This window comes from Mesoplodon mirus (genome assembly GCF_964341445.2).
Source record: "Mesoplodon mirus genome assembly, chromosome: 1".
Taxonomy (NCBI): domain Eukaryota; kingdom Metazoa; phylum Chordata; class Mammalia; order Artiodactyla; family Ziphiidae; genus Mesoplodon; species Mesoplodon mirus.
Window position 1 is genome coordinate 179,653,296 of NC_138976.1, and position 25,159 is coordinate 179,678,454.

Below are 25,159 nucleotides of genomic sequence, written 5' to 3' on the forward strand. Positions count from 1 at the left end.
AGCTTCAGCAGAAAGACGGCAAAGATTTATTTGTGTCCCTCCAATGAGTTGCCCACGAGGACACCGTTTTCTACAAGTGTTGGTCCAATACTCCCTCTAGAGGCAGGGGACTCCGAAAGGGCTGATTGGCGGCCCCCGATCTGTGGCAGGGGCAGTGCGCAGCCTGTGGCCCGGGCTGGAGCCTCTTTGCATGTGTCCCTGGGACACATCTGCCTGCGAACTTCGGTCACCTGGCAGGAAGCTACGATTCCCAGACCTATGGTTAGCTGTGCAGCAAGGTGTACTGTGAGGGCAGGGTCCACACACACTTCAAGTAAGAGGTCGGCCTGAGTGGAAAGGTGAGAGTTTGGGCAGCTGTGCAGACAAAGAAGGCGCCCTTTGGCCTGGGCCTAAATGCTTGTGACACCCCACTGGAACTGCCGGGCTCTGAGGGCCCTGCCCTGGGCCCCCTGCTCCCCTGCCCTTTGTTCAGTCACAACAGAGATGGCCACACCCACTCCTTCATTGAGGGCAGAGTTCCAACCACCCTCAGCCCCGCACCCTCTCCGCAGGTTACCATGGACTACAGATGCTGCATCCTGATGCCAGGGCGTTCCGAGAATGCCAAGGGCAGTCATGATGACCTTAAATGATTTCCTCTTGTGTCAGTTTTGGTAAATTTTAGGAGCTAGGAAATGGTCCACTTTACAGAAATGTTCAAATTTACTGGCATTTCATATATTCTCTGCTATAACATTGTCCTGATTCTTTCTGTATATTCTTTACTTATGTTTTTGTTTTCCTTAATCAAAGTGTGTCTTTTCAATCATTTCAAAGAAGATTCTTTGGACTTACTAAATCACCTCAATTTTATACGTTTTCTGTTGTATTAAGTTCTGCTCATATCTTTATTTATCTTTTTTCTATGTTCTCAGGGTTTATTGTTTTGATCTTCTGATGACAATTAAAACACTTGGTTATTCATTTTAATAAATATTTTACTAATAAAGATTAGAACTTTTGAAGATTCCAGCTTACTTGAAAGTTTCTAAGGGTCAGGTCCTCTCCATTGTTGCTGGCCTAAGGTTTAGTTCACCATATAGCAATGTATATATTGACGTATTTTCCCCGCGACTTTCTGTGATTCCCTACATCTCACCTTTCTTTGCAGACAAGCCATTTGAAATTCCCTTAACTTATTTCACAGCCAATAAGTCATTGAAATAATGTGTATTTTTTAGAGAAATCTTCTTATATAATTAGGCAGAAAATCTCACCTGCCATAGTTTTCAAAACAGCATAATTTCACTCTTCTCAATGCTTAATCTGTTGTATTACACAACCTTTGAGTATTTAGCTTTATCAATGACATGTACTTTAAAAATGTTTTAGAGATCCTACCAGTCTTTGAAAACATCCTTGTTCCTTGTTTCAGTTCCAGTTTTATGTATATTTTCTGCCTTGCACCTGATTATTCCAACAATTGATGGATGGCCTTGGGAATCTAATTCTGGTATTGATAGTTTTTGCTGAATGTCTCCCCTTGTAGCTGATTTCTTCATTATTGTGTAAATTAAGATCATGAGCTCATGTTTAGCTAAACAGCTGACCTTGTAAGACGCTTAGGTGTGAACGCTCGTAAGCTTCCGCAAAAAGACGGCAAAGATTTATTTGTGTCCCTCCAATGAGTTGCCCACGAGGACACCGTTTTCTACAAGTGTTGGTCCAATACTCCCTCTAGAGGCAGGGGACTCCGAGAGGGCTGATTGGCAGCCCCCGATCTGGGGCATGGGCAGTGGGCATCCTGTGGCCCAGGCAGGAGCCTCTCTGCATGTGTCCCTGGGACACATCTGCCTGCGATCTTCGGTCACCTGACAGGAAGCTACGATGCCCAGACCTATGGTTAGCTGTGCAGCGAGGTGCACTGCGCGGACAGGTTCCACACACACTTCAAGTAAGAGGTCTGCCTGAGTGGAAAGTTGAGAGTTTGGGCAGCTGTGCAGACAAAGAAGGCGCCCTTTGGCCTGGGCCTGAATGCTTGTGACTCCCCACTGGACCTGCCGGGCTCTGTGGGCCCTGCCCTGGGCCCCCTGCTCCCCTGCCCTTTGTTCAGTCACAGCAGAGATGGCCACACCCACTCCCTCATTGAGGGCAGTGTTCCAACCTCCCTCAGCCCCGCCCCCTCTCGGCAGGTTACCTTGGACTACAGAGGCTGCATTCTGAGGCCAGTGCGTTCCGAGAATGCGAAGAGCAGACATGATGACCTTAAATGATTTCCTCTTGTGTCAGGTTTGGTAAACTTTAGGAGCTAGGAAATGGTCCACTTTACAAAAATGTTCAAATTTACTGGCATTTCATATATTCTCTGATATTACATTGTCCTGATTCTTTCTGTATATTCTCTACTTATGTTTTTGTTTTCCTTAATCATAGTGTGTCTTTTCAATCTTTTCAAAGAAGATTCCTTGGACTTACTAAATCTCCTCAATTTTATACGTTTTCTGGTGTATTAAGTTCTGCTCATATCTTTATTTATCTTTTTTCTATGTTCTCAGGGTTTATAGTTTTGATATTCTGATGTCAATTAAAACACTTTGTTATTCATTTTAATAAATATTTTACTATAAAGATTTGAACTTTTGAAGATTCCAGCTTACTTGTAATTTTCGAAGTGTCAGGTGCTCTCCATTGTTGCTTGCCGAACGTTTAGTTCACCATATAGCAATGTATATATTGACCTATTTTCCCCTCGACTTTCTTTGATTCCCTACATCTCACCTTTCTTTGAAGACAAGCCATTTGAAATACCCCTAACTTATTTCACAGCCAATAAGTCATTGAAATAATGTGTGTTTTTTAGAGAAATCTTCTTATATTATTAGGCAGAAAATCTCACCTGCCATAGTTTTCAAAACAGCATAATTTCACTCTTCTCAATGCTTAATCTGTTGTATTACACAACCTTTGAGTATTTAGCTTTATCAATGACATGTACTTTAAAAATGTTTTAGAGATCCTACCAGTCTTTGAAAACATCCTTGTTCCTTGTTTCAGTTCCAGTTTTATGTATATTTTCTGCCTTGCACCTGATTATTCCAACAATTGATGGATGGCCTTGGGAATCTAATTCTGGTATTGATAGTCTTTACTGATTGTCTCCCCTCGTAGCTGATTTCTTCATTATTGTGTAGATTTAGATCATGAGCTCATTATTAGCTAAACAGCTGACCTTGTAAGACGCTTAGGTGTGAACGCTCGTATGCTTCAGCAGAAAGACGGCAAAGATTTATTTGTGTCCCTCCAATGAGTTGCCAACGAGGACACCGTTTTCTACAAGTGTTGGTCCAATACACCCTCTAGAGGAAGGGGACTCCGAAAGGGCTGATTGGCGGCCCCCGATCTGGGGCAGGGGCAGTGGGCAGCCTGTGGCCCGGGCTGGAGCCTCTTTGCATGTGTCCCTGGGACACATCTGCCTGCGAACTTCGGTCACCTGGCAGGAAGCTACGATGCCCAGACCTATGGTTAGCTGTGCAGCAAGGTGTACTGTGAGGGCAGGTTCCACACACACTTCAAGTAAGAGGTCGGCCTGAGTGGAAAGGTGAGAGTTTGGGCAGCTGTGCAGACAAAGAAGGCGCCCTTTGGCCTGGGCCTAAATGCTTGTGACACCCCACTGGACCTGCCGGGCTGTGAGGGCCCTGCCTTTGGCCCCCTGCTCCCCTGCCCTTTGTACAGTCACAGCACAGATGGCCACACCCACTCCTTCAGTGAGGGCAGAGTTCCAACCACCCTCAGCCCCGCCCCCTCTCCGCAGTTTACCATGGACTACAGAGGCTGCATCCTGAGGCCAGGTCGTTCCGAGAAGGCCAAGGGCAGACATGATGACCTTAAATGATTTCCTCTTGTGTCAGGTTTGGTAAACTTTAGGAGCTAGGAAATGGTCCACTTACAGAAATGTTCAAATTTACTGGCATTTCATATATTCTCTGCTATAACATTGTCCTGATTCTTTCTGTATATTCTTTACTTATGTTTTTGTTTTCCTTAATCAAAGTGTGTCTTTTCAATCTTTTCAAAGAAGATTCTTTGGACTTACTAAATCACCTCAATTTTATACGTTTTCTGTTGTATTAAGTTCTGCTCATATCTTTATTTATCTTTTTTCTATGTTCTCAGGGTTTATTGTTTTGATCTTCTGATGACAATTAAAACACTTGGTTATTCATTTTAATAAATATTTTACTAATAAAGATTTGAACTTTTGAAGATTCCAGCTTACTTGTAAGTTTCTAAGGGTCAGGTCCTCTCCATTGTTGCTGGCCTAAGGTTTAGTTCACCATATAGCAATGTATATATTGACCTATTTTCCCCTCGACTTTCTGTGATCCCCTACATCTCACCTTTCTTTGCAGACAAGCCATTTGAAATACCCTTAACTTATTTCACAGCCAATAAGTCATTGAAATAATGTGTATTTTTTAGAGAAATCTTCTTATATAATTAGGCAGAAAATCTCACCTGCCATCGTTTTCAAAACAGCATAATTTCACTCTTCTCAATGCTTAATCTGTTGTATTACACAACCTTTGAGTATTTAGCTTTATCAATGACATGTACTTTAAAAATGTTTGAGAGATCCTACCAGTCTTTGAAAACATCCTTGTTCCTTGTTTCAGTTCCAGTTTTATGTATATATTCTGCCTTGCACCTGATTATTCCAACAATTGATGGATGGCCTTGGGAATCTAATTCTGGTATTGATAGTCTTTACTGATTGTCTCCCCTTGTAGCTGATTTCTTCATTATTGTGTAAATTAAGATCATGAGCTCATGTTTAGCTAAACAGCTGACCTTGTAAGACGCTTAGGTGTGAACGCTCGTAAGCTTCAGCAGAAAGTCGGCAAAGATTTATTTGTGTCCCTCCAATGAGTTACCCACGAGGACACCGTTTTCTACAAGTGTTGGTCCAATACTCCCTCTAGAGGCAGGGGACTCCGACAGGGCTGATTGGCAGCCCCCGATCTGGGGCAGGGGCAGTGGGCAGCCTGTTGCCCAGGCAGGAGCTTCTCTGCATGTGTCCCTGGGACCCATCTGCCTGCGATCTTCGGTCACCTGACAGGAAGCTACGATGCCCAGACCTATGGTTAGCTGTTCAGCGAGGTGCACTGCGCGGACAGGTTCCACACACACTTCAAGTAAGAGGTCTGCCTGAGTGGAAAGTTGAGAGTTTGGGCAGCTGTGCAGACAAAGAAGGCGCCCTTTGGCCTGGGCCTGAATGCTTGTGACTCCCCACTTGACCTGCCGGGCTCTGTGGACCCTGCCCTGGACCCCCTGCTCCCCTGCCCTTTGTTCAGTCACAGCAGAGATGGCCACACCCACTCCCTCAGTGAGGGCAGTGTTCCAACCTCCCTCAGCCACGCCCCCTCTCGGCAGGTTACCTTGGACTACAGATGCTGCATTCTGAGGCAAGTGCGTTCCGAGAATGCCAAGAGCAGACATGATGACCTTAAATGATTTCCTCTTGTGTAAGGTTTGGTAAACCTTAGGAGCTAGGAAATGGTCCACTTTACAGAAATGTTCAAATTTACTGGCATTTCATATATTCTCTGATATTACATTGTCCTGATTCTTTCTGTATATTCTCTACTTATGTTTTTGTTTTCCTTAATCAAAGTGTGTCTTTTCAATCTTTTCAAAGAAGATTCTTTGGACTTACTAAATCACCTCAATTTTATACGTTCTCTGGTGTATTAAGTTCTGCTCATATCTTTATTTATCTTTTTTCAATGTTCTCAGGGTTTATAGTTTTGATCTTCTGATGTCAATTAAAACACTTGGTTATTCATTTTAATAAATATTTTACTATAAATATTTGAACTTTTGAAGATTCCAGCTTACTTGTAAGTTTCTAAGTGTCAGGTGCTCTCCATTGTTGCTTGCCGAACATTTAGTTCAACATATAGCAATGTATATATTGACCTATTTTCCCCTCTACTTTCTGTGATTCCCTACATCTCACCTTTCTTTGAAGACAAGCCATTTGAAATACCCCTAACTTATTTCACAGCCAATAAGTCATTGAAATAATGTGTATTTTTTAGAGAAATCTTCTTATATAATTAGGCAGAAAATCTCACCTGCCATAGTTTTCAAAACAGCATAATTTCACTCTTCTCAATGCTTAATCTGTTGTATTACACAACCTTTGAGTATTTAGCTTTATCAATGACATGTACTTTAAAAATGTTTTAGAGATCCTACCAGTCTTTGAAAACATCCTTTTTCCTTGTTTCAGTTCCAGTTTTATGTATATATTCTGCCTTGCACCTGATTATTCCAACAATTGATGGATGGCCTTGGGAATCTAATTCTGGTATTGATAGTCTTTACTGATTGTCTCCCCTCGTAGCTGATTTCTTCATTATTGTGTAAATTTAGATCATGAGCTCATGTTTAGCTAAACAGCTGACCTTGTAAAACGCTTAGGTGTGAACGCTCGTAAGCTTCAGCAGAAAGACGGCAAAGATTTATTTGTGTCCCTCCAATGAGTTGCCCACGAGGACACCGTTTTCTACAAGTGTTGGTCCAATACTCCCTCTAGAGGAAGGGGCCTCCGACAGGGCTGATTGGCGGCCCCCGATCTGGGGCAGGGGCAGTGGGCAGCCTGTGGCCCGGGCTGTAGCCGCTTTGCATGTGTCCCTGGGACACATCTGCCTGCGAACTTCGGTCACCTGGCAGGAAGCTACGATGCCCAGACCTATGGTTAGCTGTGCAGCGAGGTGTACTGTGAGGACAGGTTCCACACACACTTCAAGAAAGAGGTCGGCCTGAGTGGAAAGTTGAGAGTTTGGGCAGCTGTGCAGACAAAGAAGGCGCCCTTTGGCCTGGGCCTAAATGCTTGTGACACGCCACTGGACCTGCCGTGCTCTGAGGGCCCTGCACTGGGCCCCCTGCTCCCCTGCCCTTTGTTCAGTCACAGCAGAGTTGGCCACACCCACTCCCTCAGTGAGGCCAGAGTTCCAACCTCCCTCAGCCCCGCCCCCTCTCCGCAGGTTACCATGGACTACAGATGCTGCATTCTGAGGCCAGGGCGTTCCGAGAATGCCAAGAGCAGACATGATGACCTTAAATGATTTCCTCTTGTGTCAGGTTTGGTAAACTTTAGGAGCTAGGAAATGGTCCACTTTACAGAAATGTTCAAATTTACTGGCCTTTCATATATTCTCTGATATTACATTGTCCTGATTCTTTCTGTATATTCTCTACTTATGTTTTGGTTTTCCTTAATCAAAGTGTGTCTTTTCAATCTTTTCAAAGAAGATTCTTTGGACTTACTAAATCACCTCAATTTTATACGTTTTCGGGTGTATTAAGTTCTGATCATATCTTTATTTATCTTTTTTCAATGTTCTCAGGGTTTATAGTTTTGATCTTCTGACGTCAATTAAAACACTTGGTTATTCATTTTAATAAATATTTTACTATAAAGATTTGAACTTTTGAAGATTCCAACTTACTTGTAAGTTTCTAAGTGTCAGGTGATCTCCATTGTTGCTTGCTGAACGTTTAGTTCAACACATGGCAATGTATATATTGACCTATTTTCCCCTCGACTTTCTGTGATTCCCTACATCTCACCTTTCTTTGAAGACAAGCCATTTGAAATACCCCTAACTTATTTCACAGCCAATAAGTCATTGAAATAATGTGTATTTTTTAGAGAAATCTCCTTATATAATTAGGCAGAAAATCTCATCTGTCATAGTTTTCAAAACAGCATAATTTCACTCTTCTCAATGCTTAATCTGTTGTATTACACAACCTTTGAGTATTTAGCTTTATCAATGACATGTACTTTAAAAATGTTTTAGAGATCCTACCAGTCTTTGAAAACATCCTTGTTCCTTGTTTCAGTTCCAGTTTTATGTATATTTTCTGCCTTGCACCTGATTATTCCAACAATTGATGGATGGCCTTGGGAATCTAATTCTGGTATTGATAGTCTTTACTGATTGTCTCCCCTCGTAGCTGATTTCTTCATTATTGTGTAAATTTAGATCATGAGCTCATGTTTAGCTAAACAGCTGACCTTGTAAGTCGCTTACGTGTGAACGCTCGTAAGCTTCAGGAGAATGTCGGCAAAATTTATTTGTGTCCCTCCAATGAGTTGCTCAGGAGGACACCGTTTTCTACAAGTGTTGGTCCAATACTCCCTCTAGAGGCAGGGGACTCCGACAGGGCTGATTGGCGGCCCCCGGTCTGGGGCAGGGGCAGTGGGCAGCATGTGGCCCGGGCAGGAGCCTCTTTGCATGTGTCCCTGGGACACAACTGCCTGCGAACTTCGGTCACCTGGCAGGAAGCTACGATGCCCAGACCTATGGTTAGCTGTGCAGCGAGGTGTACTGTGAGGGCAGGTTCCACACACACTTCAAGTAAGAGGTCGGCCTGAGTGGAAAGGTGAGAGTTTGGGCAGCTGTGCAGACAAAGAAGGCGCCCTTTGGCCTGGGCCTAAATGCTTGTGACAACCCACTGGACCTGCCGTGCTCTGAGGGCCCTGCCCTGGGCCCCCTGCTCCCCTGCCCTTTGTTCAGTCACAGCAGAGATGGCCATACCCACTCCTTCAGTGAGGGCAGAGTTCCAACCACCCTCAGCCCCGCCCCCTCTCCGCAGGTTACCATGGACTACAGAGGCTGCATCCTGAGGCCAGGGCCTTCCGAGAAGGCCAAGGGCAGACATGATGACTTTAAATGATTTCCTCATGTGTCAGGTTTGGTAAACTTTAGGAGCTAGGAAATGGTCCACTTTACAGAAATGTTCAAATTTACTGGCATTTCATATATTCTCTGCTATAACATTGTCCTGATTCTTTCTGTATATTCTTTACTTATGTTTTTGTTTTCCTTAATCGAAGTGTGTCTTTTCAATCTTTTCAAAGAAGATTCTTTGGACTTACTAAATCACCTCAATTTTATACGTTTTCTGTTGTATTAAGTTCTGCTCATATCTTTATTTATCTTTTTTCTATGTTCTCAGGGTTTATTGTTTTGATCTTCTGATGTCAATTAAAACACTTGGTTATTCATTTTAATAAATATTTTACTTATAAAGATTTGAACTTTTGAAGATTCCAGCTTACTTGTAAGTTTCTAAGGGTCAGGTCCTCTCCATTGTTGCTGGCCTAAGGTTTAGTTCACCATATAGCAATGTATATATTGACCTATTTTCCCCTCGACTTTCTGTGATTCCCTACATCTCACCTTTCTTTGCAGACAAGCCATTTGAAATACCCTTAACTTATTTCACAGCCAATAAGTCATGGAAATAATGTGTATCTTTAGAGAAATCTTCTTATATACTTAGGCAGAAAATCTCACCTGCCATAGTTTTCAAAACAGCATAATTTCACTCTTCTCAATGCTTAATCTGTTGTATTACACAACCTTTGAGTATTTAGCTTTATCAATGACATGTACTTTAAAAATGTTTTAGAGATCCTACCAGTCTTTGAAAACATCCTTGTTCCTTGTTTCAGTTCCAGTTTTATGTATATATTCTGCCTTGCACCTGATTATTCCAACAATTGATGGATGGCCTTGGGAATCTAATTCTGGTATTGATAGTCTTTACTGATTGTCTCCCCTCGTAGCTGATTTCTTCATTATTGTGTAAATTTAGATCATGAGCTCATGTTTAGCTAAACAGCTGACCTTGTAAGACCTTTAGGTGTGAACACTCGTAAGCTTCAGCAGAAAGATGGCAAAGATTTATTTGCGTCCCTCCAATGAGTTGCCCACGAGGACACCGTTTTCTACAAGTGTTGGTCCAATACTCCCTCTAGAGGAAGGGCCTCCGACAGGGCTGATTGGTGGCCCCCGATCTGGGGCAGGGGCAGTGGGCAGCCTGTGGCCCGGGCTGGAGCCTCTTTGCATGTGTCCCTGGGACACATCTGCCTGCGAACTTCGGTCACCTGGCAGGAAGCTACGATGCCCAGACCTATGGTTAGCTGTGCAGCGAGGTGTACTGTGAGGACAGGTTCCACACACACTTCAAGTAAGTGGTCGGCCTGAGTGGAAAGGTGAGAGTTTGGGCAGCTGTGCAGACAAAGAAGGCGCCCTTTGGCCTGGGCCTAAATGCTTGTGACACCCCACTGGACCTGCCGTGCTCTGAGGGCCCTGCCCTGGGCCCCCTGCTCCCCTGCCATTTGTTCAGTCACAGCAGAGATGGCCTCACCCGCTCCTTCAGTGAGGGCAGAGTTCCAACCAGCCTCAGCCCCGCCCCCTCTCCGCAGGTTACCCTGGACTACAGAGGCTGCATCCTGAGGCCAGGGCGTTCCGAGAATGCCAAGGGCAGACATGATGACCTTAAATGATTTCCTCTTGTGTCAGATTTGGTAAACCTTAGGAGCTAGGAAATGGTCCACTTTACAGAAATGTTCAAATTTACTGGCATTTCATATATTCTCTGCTATAACATTGTGCTGATTCTTTCTGTATATTCTTTACTTATGTTTTTGTTTTCCTTAATCAAAGTGTGTCTTTTCAATCTTTTCAAAGAAGATTCTTTGGACTTACTAAATCACCTGAATTTTATACGATTTCTGTTGTATTAAGTTCTGCTCATATCTTTATTTATCTTTTTTCTATGTTCTCAGGGTTTATTGTTTTGATCTTCTGATGTCAATTAAAACACTTGGTTATTCATTTTAATAAATATTTTACTATAAAGATTTGAACTTTTGAAGATTCCAGCTTACTTGTAAGTTTCTAAGTGTCAGGTCCTCTCCATTGTTGCTGGCCTAAGGTTTAGTTCAACATATAGCAATGTATATATTGACCTATTTTCCCCTCGACTTTCTGTGATTCCCTACATCTCACCTTTCTTTGCAGACAAGCCATTTGAAATACCCTTAACTTATTTCACAGCCAATAAGTCATTGAAATAATGTGTATTTTTAGAGAAATCTTCTTATATAATTAGACAGAAAATCTCACCTGCCATAGTTTTCAAAACAGCATAATTTCACTCTTCTCAATGCTTAATCAGTTGTATTACACAACATTTGAGTATTTAGCTTTATCAATGACATGTACTTTAAAAATGTTTTAGAGATCCTACCAGTCTTTGAAAACATCCTTGTTCCTTGTTTCAGTTCCAGTTTTATGTATATATACTGCCTTGCACCTGATTATTCCAACAATTGATGGATGGCCTTGGGAATCTAATTCTGGTATTGATACTCTTTCCTGATTGTCTTCCCTCGTAGCTGATTTTTTCATTATTGTGTAAATTTAGATCATGAGCTCATGTTTAGCTAAACAGCTGACCTTGTAAGACGCTTAGGTGTGTACGCTCGCAAGTTTCAGGAAAAAGTCGGCAAAATTTATTTGTGTCCCTCCAATGAGTTGCCCACGAGGACACCGTTTTCTACAAGTGTTGGTCCAATACTCCCTCTAGAGGAAGGGGACTCCGACAGGGCTGATTGGGGGCCCCCGATCTGGAGCAGGGGCAGTGGGCAGCCTGTGGCCCGGGCTGGAGCCTCTTTGCATGTGTCCCTGGGACACATCTGCCTGCGAACTTCGGTCACCTGGCAGGAAGCTACGATGTCCAGACCTATGGTTAACTGTGCAGCAAGGTGTACTGTGAGGACAGGTTCCACACACACTTCAAGTAAGAGGTCGGCCTGAGTGGAAAGGTGAGAGTTTGGGCAGCAGTGCAGACAAAGAAGGCGCCCTTTGGCCTGGGCCTAAATTCTTGTGACACCCCACTGGACCTGCCGTGCTCTGACGGCCCTGCCCTGGGCCCCCTGCTCCCCTGCCCTTTGTTCAGTCACAGCAGAGATGGCCACACCCACTCCTTCAGTGAGGGCAGAGTTCCAACCACCCTCAGCCCCGCCCCCTCTCCGCAGTTTACCATGGACTACAGAGGCTGCATCCTGAGGCCAGGGCGTTCCGAGAATGCCAAGGGCAGACATGATGACCTTAAATGATTTCCTCTTGTGTCAGGTTTGGTAAAATTTAGGAGCTAGGAAATGGTCCACTTTACAGAAATGTTCAAATTTACTGGCATTTCATATATTCTCTGCTATAACATTGTCCTGATTCTTTCTGTGTATTCTTTACTTATGTTTTTGTTTTCCTTAATCAAAGTGTGTCTTTTCAATCTTTTCAAAGAAGATTCTTTGGACTTACTAAATCACCTCAATTTTATACGTTTTCCGTTGTATTAAGTTCTGCTCATATCTTTATTTATCTTTTTTCTATGTTCTCAGGGTTTATTGTTTTGATCTTCTGATGTCAATTAAAACACTTGGTTATTCATTTTAATAAATATTTTACTTATAAAGATTTGAACTTTTGAAGATTCCAGCTTACTTGTAAGTTTCTAAGGGTCAGGTCCTCTCCATTGTTGCTGGCCTAAGGTTTAGTTCAACATATAGCAATGTATATATTGACCTATTTTTCCCTCGACTTTCTGTGATTCCCTACATCTCACCTTTCTTTGCAGACAAGCCATTTGAAATACCCTTAACTTATTTCACAGCCAATAAGTCATTGAAATAATGTGTATTTTTAGAGAAATCTTCTTATATAATTAGACAGAAAATCTCACCTGCCATAGTTTTCAAAACAGCATAATTTCACTCTTCTCAATGCTTAATCAGTTGTATTACACAACATTTGAGTATTTAGCTTTATCAATGACATGTACTTTAAAAATGTTTTAGAGATCCTACCAGTCTTTGAAAACATCCTTGTTCCTTGTTTCAGTTCCAGTTTTATGTATATATACTGCCTTGCACCTGATTATTCCAACAATTGATGGATGGCCTTGGGAATCTAATTCTGGTATTGATACTCTTTCCTGATTGTCTTCCCTCGTAGCTGATTTTTTCATTATTGTGTAAATTTAGATCATGAGCTCATGTTTAGCTAAACAGCTGACCTTGTAAGACGCTTAGGTGTGTACGCTCGCAAGTTTCAGGAAAAAGTCGGCAAAATTTATTTGTGTCCCTCCAATGAGTTGCCCACGAGGACACCGTTTTCTACAAGTGTTGGTCCAATACTCCCTCTAGAGGAAGGGGACTCCGACAGGGCTGATTGGGGGCCCCCGATCTGGAGCAGGGGCAGTGGGCAGCCTGTGGCCCGGGCTGGAGCCTCTTTGCATGTGTCCCTGGGACACATCTGCCTGCGAACTTCGGTCACCTGGCAGGAAGCTACGATGTCCAGACCTATGGTTAACTGTGCAGCAAGGTGTACTGTGAGGACAGGTTCCACACACACTTCAAGTAAGAGGTCGGCCTGAGTGGAAAGGTGAGAGTTTGGGCAGCAGTGCAGACAAAGAAGGCGCCCTTTGGCCTGGGCCTAAATGCTTGTGACACCCCACTGGACCTGCCGTGCTCTGACGGCCCTGCCCTGGGCCCCCTGCTCCCCTGCCCTTTGTTCAGTCACAGCAGAGATGGCCACACCCACTCCTTCAGTGAGGGCAGAGTTCCAACCACCCTCAGCCCTGCCCCCTCTCCGCAGTTTACCATGGACTACAGAGGCTGCATCCTGAGGCCAGGGCGTTCCGAGAATGCCAAGGGCAGACATGATGACCTTAAATGATTTCCTCTTGTGTCAGGTTTGGTAAAATTTAGGAGCTAGGAAATGGTCCACTTTACAGAAATGTTCAAATTTACTGCCATTTCATATATTCTCTGCTATAACATTGTCCTGATTCTTTCTGTGTATTCTTTACTTATGTTTTTGTTTTCCTTAATCAAAGTGTGTCTTTTCAATCTTTTCAAAGAAGATTCTTTGGACTTACTAAATCACCTCAATTTTATACGTTTTCCGTTGTATTAAGTTCTGCTCATATCTTTATTTATCTTTTTTCTATGTTCTCAGGGTTTATTGTTTTGATCTTCTGATGTCAATTAAAACACTTGGTTATTCATTTTAATAAATATTTTACTTATAAAGATTTGAACTTTTGAAGATTCCAGCTTACTTGTAAGTTTCTAAGGGTCAGGTCCTCTCCATTGTTGCTGGCCTAAGGTTTAGTTCACCATATGGCAATGTATATATTGACCTATTTTCCCCTCGACTTTCTGTGATTCCCTACATCTCACCTTTCTTTGCAGACAAGCCATTTGAAATACCCTTAACTTATTTCACAGCCAATAAGTCATTGAAATAATGTGTATTTTTAGAGAAATCTTCCTATATAATTAGGCAGAAAATCTCACCTGCCATAGTTTTCAAAACAGCATAATTTCACTCTTCTCAATGCTTAATCTGTTGTATTACACAACCTTTGAGTATTTAGCTTTATCAATGACATGTACTTTAAAAATGTTTTAGAGATCCTACCAGTCTTTGAAAACATCCTTGTTCCTTGTTTCAGGTCCAGTTTTATGTATATATTCTGCCTTGCACCTGATTATTCCAACAATTGATGGATGGCCTTGGGAATCTAATTCTGGTATTGATACTCTTTCCTGATTGTCTTCCCTCGTAGCTGATTTCTTCATTATTGTGTAAATTTAGATCATGAGCTCATGTTTAGCTAAACAGCTGACCTTGTAAGACGCTTAGGTGTGAACACTCGTAAGCTTCAGCAGAAAGATGGCAAAGATTTATTTGCGTCCCTCCAATGAGTTGCCCACGAGGACACCGTTTTCTACAAGTGTTGGTCCAATACTCCCTCTAGAGGAAGGGCCTCCGACAGGGCTGATTGGTGGCCCCCGATCTGGGGCAGGGGCAGTGGGCAGCCTGTGGCCCGGGCTGGAGCCTCTTTGCATGTGTCCCTGGGACACATCTGCCTGCGAACTTCGGTCACCTGGCAGGAGGCTACGATGCCCAGACCTATGGTTAGCTGTGCAGCGAGGTGTACTGTGAGGACAGGTTCCACACACACTTCAAGTAAGTGGTCGGCCTGAGTGGAAAGGTGAGAGTTTGGGCAGCTGTGCAGACAAAGAAGGCGCCCTTTGGCCTGGGCCTAAATACTTGTGACACCCCACTGGACCTGCCGTGCTCTGAGGGCCCTGCCCTGGGCCCCCTGCTCCCCTGCCATTTGTTCAGTCACAGCAGAGATGGCCTCACCCACTCCTTCAGTGAGGGCAGAGTTCCAACCAGCCTCAGCCCCGCCCCCTCTCCGCAGGTTACCCTGGACTACAGAGGCTGCATCCTGAGGCCAGGGCGTTCCGAGAATGCCAAGGGCAGACATGATGACCTTAAATGATTTCCTCTTGTGTCAGGTTTGGTAAACCTTAGGAGCTAGGAAATGGTCCACTTTACAGAAATGTTCAAATTTACTGGCATTTCATATATTCTCTGCTATAACATTGTGCTGATTCTTTCTGTATATTCTTTACTTATGTTTTTGTTTTCCTTAATCAAAGTGTGTCTTTTCAATCTTTTCAAAGAAGATTCTTTGGACTTACTAAATCACCTGAATTTTATACGTTTTCTGTTGTATTAAGTTCTGCTCATATCTTTATTTATCTTTTTTCTATGTTCTCAGGGTTTATTGTTTTGATCTTCTGATGTCAATTAAAACACTTGGTTATTCATTTTAATAAATATTTTACTTATAAAGATTTGAACTTTTGAAGATTCCAGCTTACTTGTAAGTTTCTAAGGGTCAGGTCCTCTCCATTGTTGCTGGCCTAAGGTTTAGTTCAACATATAGCAATGTATATATTGACCTATTTTCCCCTCGACTTTCTGTGATTCCCTACATCTCACCTTTCTTTGCAGACAAGCCATTTGAAATACCCTTAACTTATTTCACAGCCAATAAGTCATTGAAATAATGTGTATTTTTAGAGAAATCTTCTTATATAATTAGACAGAAAATCTCACCTGCCATACTTTTCAAAACAGCATAATTTCACTCTTCTCAATGCTTAATCTGTTGTATTACACAACATTTGAGTATTTAGCTTTATCAATGACATGTACTTTAAAAATGTTTTAGAGATCCTACCAGTCTTTGAAAACATCCTTGTTCCTTGTTTCAGTTCCAGTTTTATGTATATATACTGCCTTGCACCTGATTATTCCAACAATTGATGGATGGCCTTGGGAATCTAATTCTGGTATTGATACTCTTTCCTGATTGTCTTCCCTCGTAGCTGATTTTTTCATTATTGTGTAAATTTAGATCATGAGCTCATGTTTAGCTAAACAGCTGACCTTGTAAGACGCTTAGGTGTGTACGCTCGCAAGTTTCAGGAAAAAGTCGGCAAAATTTATTTGTGTCCCTCCAATGAGTTGCCCACGAGGACACCGTTTTCTACAAGTGTTGGTCCAATACTCCCTCTAGAGGAAGGGGACTCCGACAGGGCTGATTGGGGGCCCCCGATCTGGAGCAGGGGCAGTGGGCAGCCTGTGGCCCGGGCTGGAGCCTCTTTGCATGTGTCCCTGGGACACATCTGCCTGCGAACTTCGGTCACCTGGCAGGAAGCTACGATGTCCAGACCTATGGTTAACTGTGCAGCAAGGTGTACTGTGAGGACAGGTTCCACACACACTTCAAGTAAGAGGTCGGCCTGAGTGGAAAGGTGAGAGTTTGGGCAGCAGTGCAGACAAAGAAGGCGCCCTTTGGCCTGGGCCTAAATGCTTGTGACACCCCACTGGACCTGCCGTGCTCTGAGGGCCCTGCCCTGGGCCCCCTGCTCCCCTGCCCTTTGTTCAGTCACAGCAGAGATGGCCACACCCACTCCTTCAGTGAGGGCAGAGTTCCAACCACCCTCAGCCCCGCCCCCTCTCCGCAGTTTACCATGGACTACAGAGGCTGCATCCTGAGGCCACGGCTTTCCGAGAATGCCAAGGGCAGACATGATGACCTTAAATGATTTCCTCATGTGTCAGGTTTGGTAAACTTTAGGAGCTAGGAAATGGTCCACTTTACAGAAATGTTCAAATTTACTGGCATTTCATATATTCTCTGCTATAACATTGTCCTGATTCTTTCTGTATATTCTTTACTTATGTTTTTGTTTTCCTTAATCAAAGTGTGTCTTTTCAATCTTTTCAAAGAAGATTCTTTGGACTTAGTAAATCACCTGAATTTTATACGTTTTCTGTTGTATTAAGTTCTGCTCATATCTTTATTTATCTTTTTTCTATGTTCTCCGGGTTTATTGTTTTGATCTTCTGATGTCAATTAAAACACTTGCTTATTCATTGTAATAAATATTTTACTTATAAAGATTTGAACTTTTGAAGATTCCAGCTTACTTGTAAGTTTCTAAGGGTCAGGTCCTCTCCATTGTTGCTGGCCTAAGGTTTAGTTCACAATATGGCAATGTATATATTGACCTATTTTCCCCTCGACTTTCTGTGATTCCCTACATCTCACCTGTCTTTGCAGACAAGCCATTTGAAATACCCTTAACTTATTTCACAGCCAATAAGTCATTGAAATAATGTGTATTTTTAGAGAAATCTTCTTATATAATTAGGCAGAAAATCTCACCTGCCATAGTTTTCAAAACAGCATAATTTCACTCTTCTCAATGCTTAATCTGTTGTATTACACAACCTTTGAGTATTTAGCTTTATCAATGACATGTACTTTAAAAATGTTTTAGAGATCCTACAAGTCTTTGAAAACATCCTTGTTCCTTGTTTCAGGTCCAGTTTTATGTATATATTCTGCCTTGCACCTGATTATTCCAACAATTGATGGATGGCCTTGGGAATCTAATTCTGGTATTGATAGTCTTTACTGATTGTCTCCCCTCGTAGCTGATTTCTTCATTATTGTGTAAATTTAGATCATGAGCTCATGTTTAGCTAAACAGCTGACCTTGTAAGACGCTTAGGTGTGAACACTCGTAAGCTTCAGCAGAAAGATGGCAAAGATTTATTTGCGTCCCTCCAATGAGTTGCCCACGAGGACACCGTTTTCTACAAGTGTTGGTCCAATACTCCCTCTAGAGGAAGGGCCTCCGACAGGGCTGATTGGTGGCCCCCGATCTGGGGCAGGGGCAGTGGGCAGCCTGTGGCCCGGGCTGGAGCCTCTTTGCATGTGTCCCTGGGACACATCTGCCTGCGAACTTCGGTCACCTGGCAGGAAGCTACGATGCCCAGACCTATGGTTAGCTCTGCAGCGAGGTGTACTGTGAGGACAGGTTCCACACACACTTCATGTAAGTGGTCGGCCTGAGTGGAAAGGTGAGAGTTTGGGCAGCTGTGCAGACAAAGAAGGCGCCCTTTGGCCTGGGCCTAAATGCTTGTGACACCCCACTGGACCTGCCGTGCTCTGAGGGCCCTGCCCTGGGCCCCCTGCTCCCCTGCCATTTGTTCAGTCACAGCAGAGATGGACTCACCCACTCCTTCAGTGAGGGCAGAGTTCCAACCAGCCTCAGCCACGCCCCCTCTCCGCAGGTTACCCTGGACAACAGAGGCTGCATCCTGAGGCCAGGGCGTTCCGAGAATGCCAAGGGCAGACATGATGACCTTAAATGATTTCCTCTTGTGTCAGGTTTGGTAAACCTTAGGAGCTAGGAAATGGTCCACTTTACAGAAATGTTCAAATTTACTGGTATTTCATATATTCTCTGCTATAACATTGTGCTGATTCTTTCTGTATATTCTTTACTTATGTTTTTGTTTTCCTTAATCAAAGTGTGTCTTTTCAATCTTTTCAAAGAAGATTCTTTGGACTTACTAAATCACCTCAATTTTATACGTTTTCTGTTGTATTAAGTTCTGCTCATATCTTTATTTATCTTTTTTCTATGTTCTCAGGGTTTATTGTTTTGATCTTCTGATGTCAATTAAAACACTTGGTTATTCATTTTAATAAATATTTTACTTATAAAGATTTGAACTTTTGGAGATTCCAGCTTACTTGTAAGTTTCTAAGGGTCAGGTCCTCTCCATTGTTGCTGGCCTAAGGTTTAGTTCACCATATAGCAATGTATATATTGACCTATTTTCCCCTCGACTTTCTGTGATTCCCTACATCTCACCTTTCTTTGCAGACAAGCCATTTGAAATACAATTAACTTATTTCACAGCCAATAAGTCATTGAAATAATGTGTATTTTTAGAGAAATCTTATTATATAATTAGGCAGAAAATCTCACCTGCCATAGTTTTCAAAACAGCATAATTTCACTCTTCTCAATGCTTAATCTGTTGTATTACACAACCTTTGAGTATTTAGCTTTATCAATGACATGTACTTTAAAAATGTTTTAGAGATCCTACCAGTCTTTGAAAACATCCTTGTTCCTTGTTTCAGTTCCAGTTTTATGTATATATTCTGCCTTGCACCTGATTATTCCAACAATTGATGGATGGCCTTGGGAATCTAATTCTGGTATTGATACTCTTTCCTGATTGTCTTCCCTCGTAGCTGATTTTTTCATTATTGTGTAAATTTAGATCATGAGCTCATGTTTAGCTAAACAGCTGACCTTGTAAGATGCTTAGGTGTGTACGCTTGCAAGCTTCAGGAAAAAGTCGGCAAAATTTATTTGTGTCCCTCCAATGAGTTGCCCACGAGGACACCGTTTTCTACAAGTGTTGGTCCAATACTCCCTCTAGAGGAAGGGGACTCCGACAGGGCTGTTTGTCGGCCCCCGATCTGGGGCAGGGGCAGTGGGCAGCCTGTGGCCCGGGCTGGAGCCTCTTTGCATGTGTCCCTGGGACACATCTGCCTGCGAACTTCGGTCACCTGGCAGGAAGCTACGATGTCCAGACCTATGGTTAACTGTGCAGCAAGGTGTACTGTGAGGACAGGTTCCACACACACTTCAAGTAAGAGGTCGGCCTGAGTGGAAAGGTGAGAGTTTGGGCACCTGTGCAGACAAAGAAGGTGCCCTTTGGCCTGGGCCTAAATGCTTGTGACAGCCCACTGGACCTGCTGGGCTCTGAGGGCCCTGCCCTGGGCCCCCTGCTCCCCTGCCCTTTGTTCAGTCAGAGCAGAGATGGCCACACCCACTCCTTCAGTGAGGGCAGAGTTCCAACCACCCTCAGCCCCGCCCCCTCTCCGCAGGTTACCCTGGACTACAGAGGCTGCATCCTGAGGCCAGGGCGTTCCGAGAATGCCAAGGGCAGACATGATGACCTTAAATGATTTCCTCTTGTGTCAGGTTTGGTAAACTTTAGGAGCTAGGAAATGGTCCACTTTACAGAAATGTTCAAATTTACTGGCATTTCATATATTCTCTGCTATAACATTGTCCTGATTCTTTCTGTATATTCTTTACTTATGTTTTTGTTTTCCTTAATCAAAGTGTGTCTTTTCAATCTTTTCAAAGAAGATTCTTTGGACTTACTAAATCACCTCAATTTTATACGTTTTCTGTTGTATTAAGTTCTGCTCATATCTTTATTTATCTTTTTTCTATGTTCTCAGGGTTTATTGTTTTGATCTTCTGATGTCAATTAAAACACTTGGTTATTCATTTTAATAAATATTTTACTTATAAAGATTTGAACTTTTGAAGATTCCAGCTTACTTGTAAGTTTCTAAGGGTCAGGTCCTCTCCATTGTTGCTGGCCTAAGGTTTAGTTCACCATATAGCAATGTATATATTGACCTATTTTCCCCTCGACTTTCTGTGATTCCCTACATCTCACCTGTCTTTGCAGACAAGCCATTTGAAATACCCTTAACTTATTTCACAGCCAATAAGTCATTGAAATAATGTGTATTTTTAGAGAAATCTTCGTATATAATTAGGCAGAAAATCTCACCTGCCATAGTTTTCAAAACAGCAAAATTTCACTCTTCTCAATGCTTAATCTGTTGTATTACACAACCTTTGAGTATTTAGCTTTATCAATGACATGTACTTTAAAAATGTTTTAGAGATCCTACCAGTCTTTGAAAACATCCTTGTTCCTTGTTTCAGTTCCAGTTTTATGTATATATTCCGCCTTGCACCTGATTATTCCAACAATTGATGGATGGCCTTGGGAATCTAATTCTGGTATTGATCGTGTTTCCTGATTGTCTTCCCTCGTAGCTGATTTTTTCATTATTGTGTAAATTTAGATCATGAGCTCATGTTTAGCTAAACAGCTGACCTTGTAAGATGCTTAGGTGTGTACGCTCGCAAACTTCAGGAAAAAGTGGGCAAAATTTATTTGTGTCCCTCCAATGAGTTGCCCACGAGGACACCGTTTTCTACAAGTGTTGGTCCAATACTCCCTCTAGAGGCAGGGGACTCCGACAGGGCTGATTGGCGGCCCCCGATCTGGGGCAGGGGCTGTGGGCAGCCTGTGGCCCGGGCAGGAGCCTCTTTGCATGTGTCCATGGGACACATCTGCCTGCGAACTTCGGTCACCTGGCAGGAAGCTACGATGCCCAGACCTATGGTTAGCTGTGCAGCGAGGTGTACTGTGAGGACATGTTCCACACACACTTCAAGTAAGAGGTCGGCCTGAGTGGAAAGGTGAGAGTTTGGGCAGCTGCGCAGACAAAGAAGGCGCACTTTGGCCTGGGCCTAAATGCTTGTGACACACCACTGGACCTGCCGTGCTCTGAGGGCACAGCCCTGGGCCCCCTGCTCCCCTGCCATTTGTTCAGTCACAGCAGAGATGGCCACACCCACTCCTTCAGTGAGGGCAGAGTTCCAACCACCCTCAGCCCCGCCCCCTCTCCGCAGGTTACCCAGGACTACAGAGGCTGCATCCTGAGGCCAGGGCGTTCCGAGAATGCCAAGGGCAGACATGATGACCTTAAATGATTTCCTCTTGTGTCAGGTTTGGTAAACCTTAGGAGCTAGGAAATGGTCCACTTTACAGAAATGTTCAAATTTACTGGCATTTCATATATTCTCTGCTATAACATTGTGCTGATTCTTTCTGTATATTCTTTACTTATGTTTTTGTTTTCCTTAATCAACGTGTGTCTTTTCAATCTTTTCAAAGAAGATTCTTTGGACTTACTAAATCACCTCAATTTTAAACGATTTCTGTTGTATTAAGTTCTGCTCATATCTTTATTTATCTTTTTTCTATGTTCTCAGGGTTTATTGTTTTGATCTTCTGATGTCAATTAAAACACTTGGTTATTCATTTTAATAAATATTTTACTTATAAAGATTTGAACTTTTGAAGATTCCAGCTTACTTGTAAGTTTCTAAGGGTCAGGTCCTCTCCATTGTTGCTGGCCTAAGGTTTAGTTCACCATATAGCAATGTATATATTGACCTATTTTCCCCTCGACTTTCTGTGATTCCCTACATCTCACCTTTCTTTGCAGACAAGCCATTTGAAATACCCTTAACTTATTTCACAGCCAATAAGTCATTGAAATAATGTGTATTTTTAGAGAAATCTTCTTATATAATTAGGCAGAAAATCTCACCTGCCATAGTTTTCAAAACAGCATAATTTCACTCTTCTCAATGCTTAATCTGTTGTATTACACAACCTTTGAGTATTTAGCTTTATCAATGACATGTACTTTAAAAATGTTTTAGAGATCCTACCAGTCTTTGAAAACATCCTTGTTCCTTGTTTCACGTCCAGTTTTATGTATATATTCTGCCTTGCACCTGATTATTCCAACAATTGATGGATGGCCTTGGGAATCTAATTCTGGTATTGATAGTCTTTACTGATTGTCTCCCCTCATAGCTGATTTCTTCATTATTGTGTAAATTTAGATCATGAGCTCATGTTTAGCTAAACAGCTGACCTTCTAAGAAGCTTAGGTGTGAACGCTAGTAAGCTTCAGCAGAAAGTCGGCAAAGATTTATTTGTGTCCCTCCAATGAGTTGCCCAGGAGGACACCGTTTTCTACAAGTGTTGGTCCAATACTCCCTCTAGAGGAAGGGGACTCCGACAGGGCTGATTGGCGGCCCCCGATCTGGGGCAGGGGCAGTTGGCAGCCTGTGGCCCGGGCAGGAACCTGTTTGCATGTGTCCCTGGGACACATCTGCCTGCGAACTTCGGTCACCTGGCAGGAAGCTACGATGCCCAGACCTATGGTTAGCTGTGCAGCGAGGTGTACTGTGAGGGCAGGTTCCACACACACTTCAAGTAAGAGGTCGGCCTGAGTGGAAAGGTGAGAGTTTGGGCAGCTGTGCAGACAAAGAAGGCGCCCTTTGGCCTGGGCCTAAATGCTTGTGACACCCCACTGGACCTGCCGTGCTCTGAGGGCCCTGCCCTGGGCCCCCTGCTCCCATGCCCTTTGTTCAGTCACAGCAGAGATGGCCACACCCACTCCTTCAGTGAGGGCAGAGTTCCAACCACCCTCAGCCCCGCCCCCTCTCCGCAGGTTACCATGGACTACAGAGGCTGCATCCTGAGGCCAGGGCGTTCCGAGAATGCCAAGGGCAGACATGATGACCTTAAATGATTTCCTCTTGTGTCAGGTTTGTTAAACCTTAGGAGCTAGGAAATGGTCCACTTTACAGAAATGTTCAAATTTACTGGCATTTCATATATTCTCTGCTATAACATTGTGCTGATTCTTTCTGTATATTCTTTACTTATGTTTTTGTTTTCCTTAATCAACGTGTGTCTTTTCAATCTTTTCAAAGAAGATTCTTTGGACTTACTAAATCACCTCAATTTTAAACGATTTCTGTTGTATTAAGTTCTGCTCATATCTTTATTTATCTTTTTTCTATGTTCTCAGGGTTTATTGTTTTGATCTTCTGATGTCAATTAAAACACTTGGTTATTCATTTTAATAAATATTTTACTTATAAAGATTTGAACTTTTGAAGATTCCAGCTTACTTGTAAGTTTCTAAGGGTCAGGTCCTCTCCATTGTTGCTGGCCTAAGGTTTAGTTCACCATATAGCAATGTATATATTGACCTATTTTCCCCTCGACTTTCTGTGATTCCCTACATCTCACCTTTCTTTGCAGACAAGCCATTTGAAATACCCTTAACTTATTTCACAGCCAATAAGTCATTGAAATAATGTGTATTTTTAGAGAAATCTTCTTATATAATTAGGCAGAAAATCTCACCTGCCATAGTTTTCAAAACAGCATAATTTCACTCTTCTCAATGCTTAATCTGTTGTATTACACAACCTTTGAGTATTTAGCTTTATCAATGACATGTACTTTAAAAATGTTTTAGAGATCCTACCAGTCTTTGAAAACATCCTTGTTCCTTGTTTCACGTCCAGTTTTATGTATATATTCTGCCTTGCACCTGATTATTCCAACAATTGATGGATGGCCTTGGGAATCTAATTCTGGTATTGATAGTCTTTACTGATTGTCTCCCCTCATAGCTGATTTCTTCATTATTGTGTAAATTTAGATCATGAGCTCATGTTTAGCTAAACAGCTGACCTTCTAAGAAGCTTAGGTGTGAACGCTAGTAAGCTTCAGCAGAAAGTCGGCAAAGATTTATTTGTGTCCCTCCAATGAGTTGCCCAGGAGGACACCGTTTTCTACAAGTGTTGGTCCAATACTCCCTCTAGAGGAAGGGGACTCCGACAGGGCTGATTGGCGGCCCCCGATCTGGGGCAGGGGCAGTTGGCAGCCTGTGGCCCGGGCAGGAACCTCTTTGCATGTGTCCCTGGGACACATCTGCCTGCGAACTTCGGTCACCTGGCAGGAAGCTACGATGCCCAGACCTATGGTTAGCTGTGCAGCGAGGTGTACTGTGAGGGCAGGTTCCACACACACTTCAAGTAAGAGGTCGGCCTGAGTGGAAAGGTGAGAGTTTGGGCAGCTGTGCAGACAAAGAAGGCGCCCTTTGGCCTGGGCCTAAATGCTTGTGACACCCCACTGGACCTGCCGTGCTCTGAGGGCCCTGCCCTGGGCCCCCTGCTCCCATGCCCTTTGTTCAGTCACAGCAGAGATGGCCACACCCACTCCTTCAGTGAGGGCAGAGTTCCAACCACCCTCAGCCCCGCCCCCTCTCCGCAGGTTACCATGGACTACAGAGGCTGCATCCTGAGGCCAGGGCGTTCCGAGAATGCCAAGGGCAGACATGATGACCTTAAATGATTTCCTCTTGTGTCAGGTTTGGTAAACTTTAGGAGCTAGGAAATGGTCCACTTTACAGAAATGTTCAAATTTACTGGCATTTCATATATTCTCTGCTATAACATTGTGCTGATTCTTTCTGTATATTCTTTACTTATGTTTTTGTTTTCCTTAATCAAAATGTGTCTTTTCAATCTTTTCAAAGAAGATTCTTTGGACTTACTAAATCACCTCAATTTTATACGTTTTCTGTTGTATTAAGTTCTGCTCAT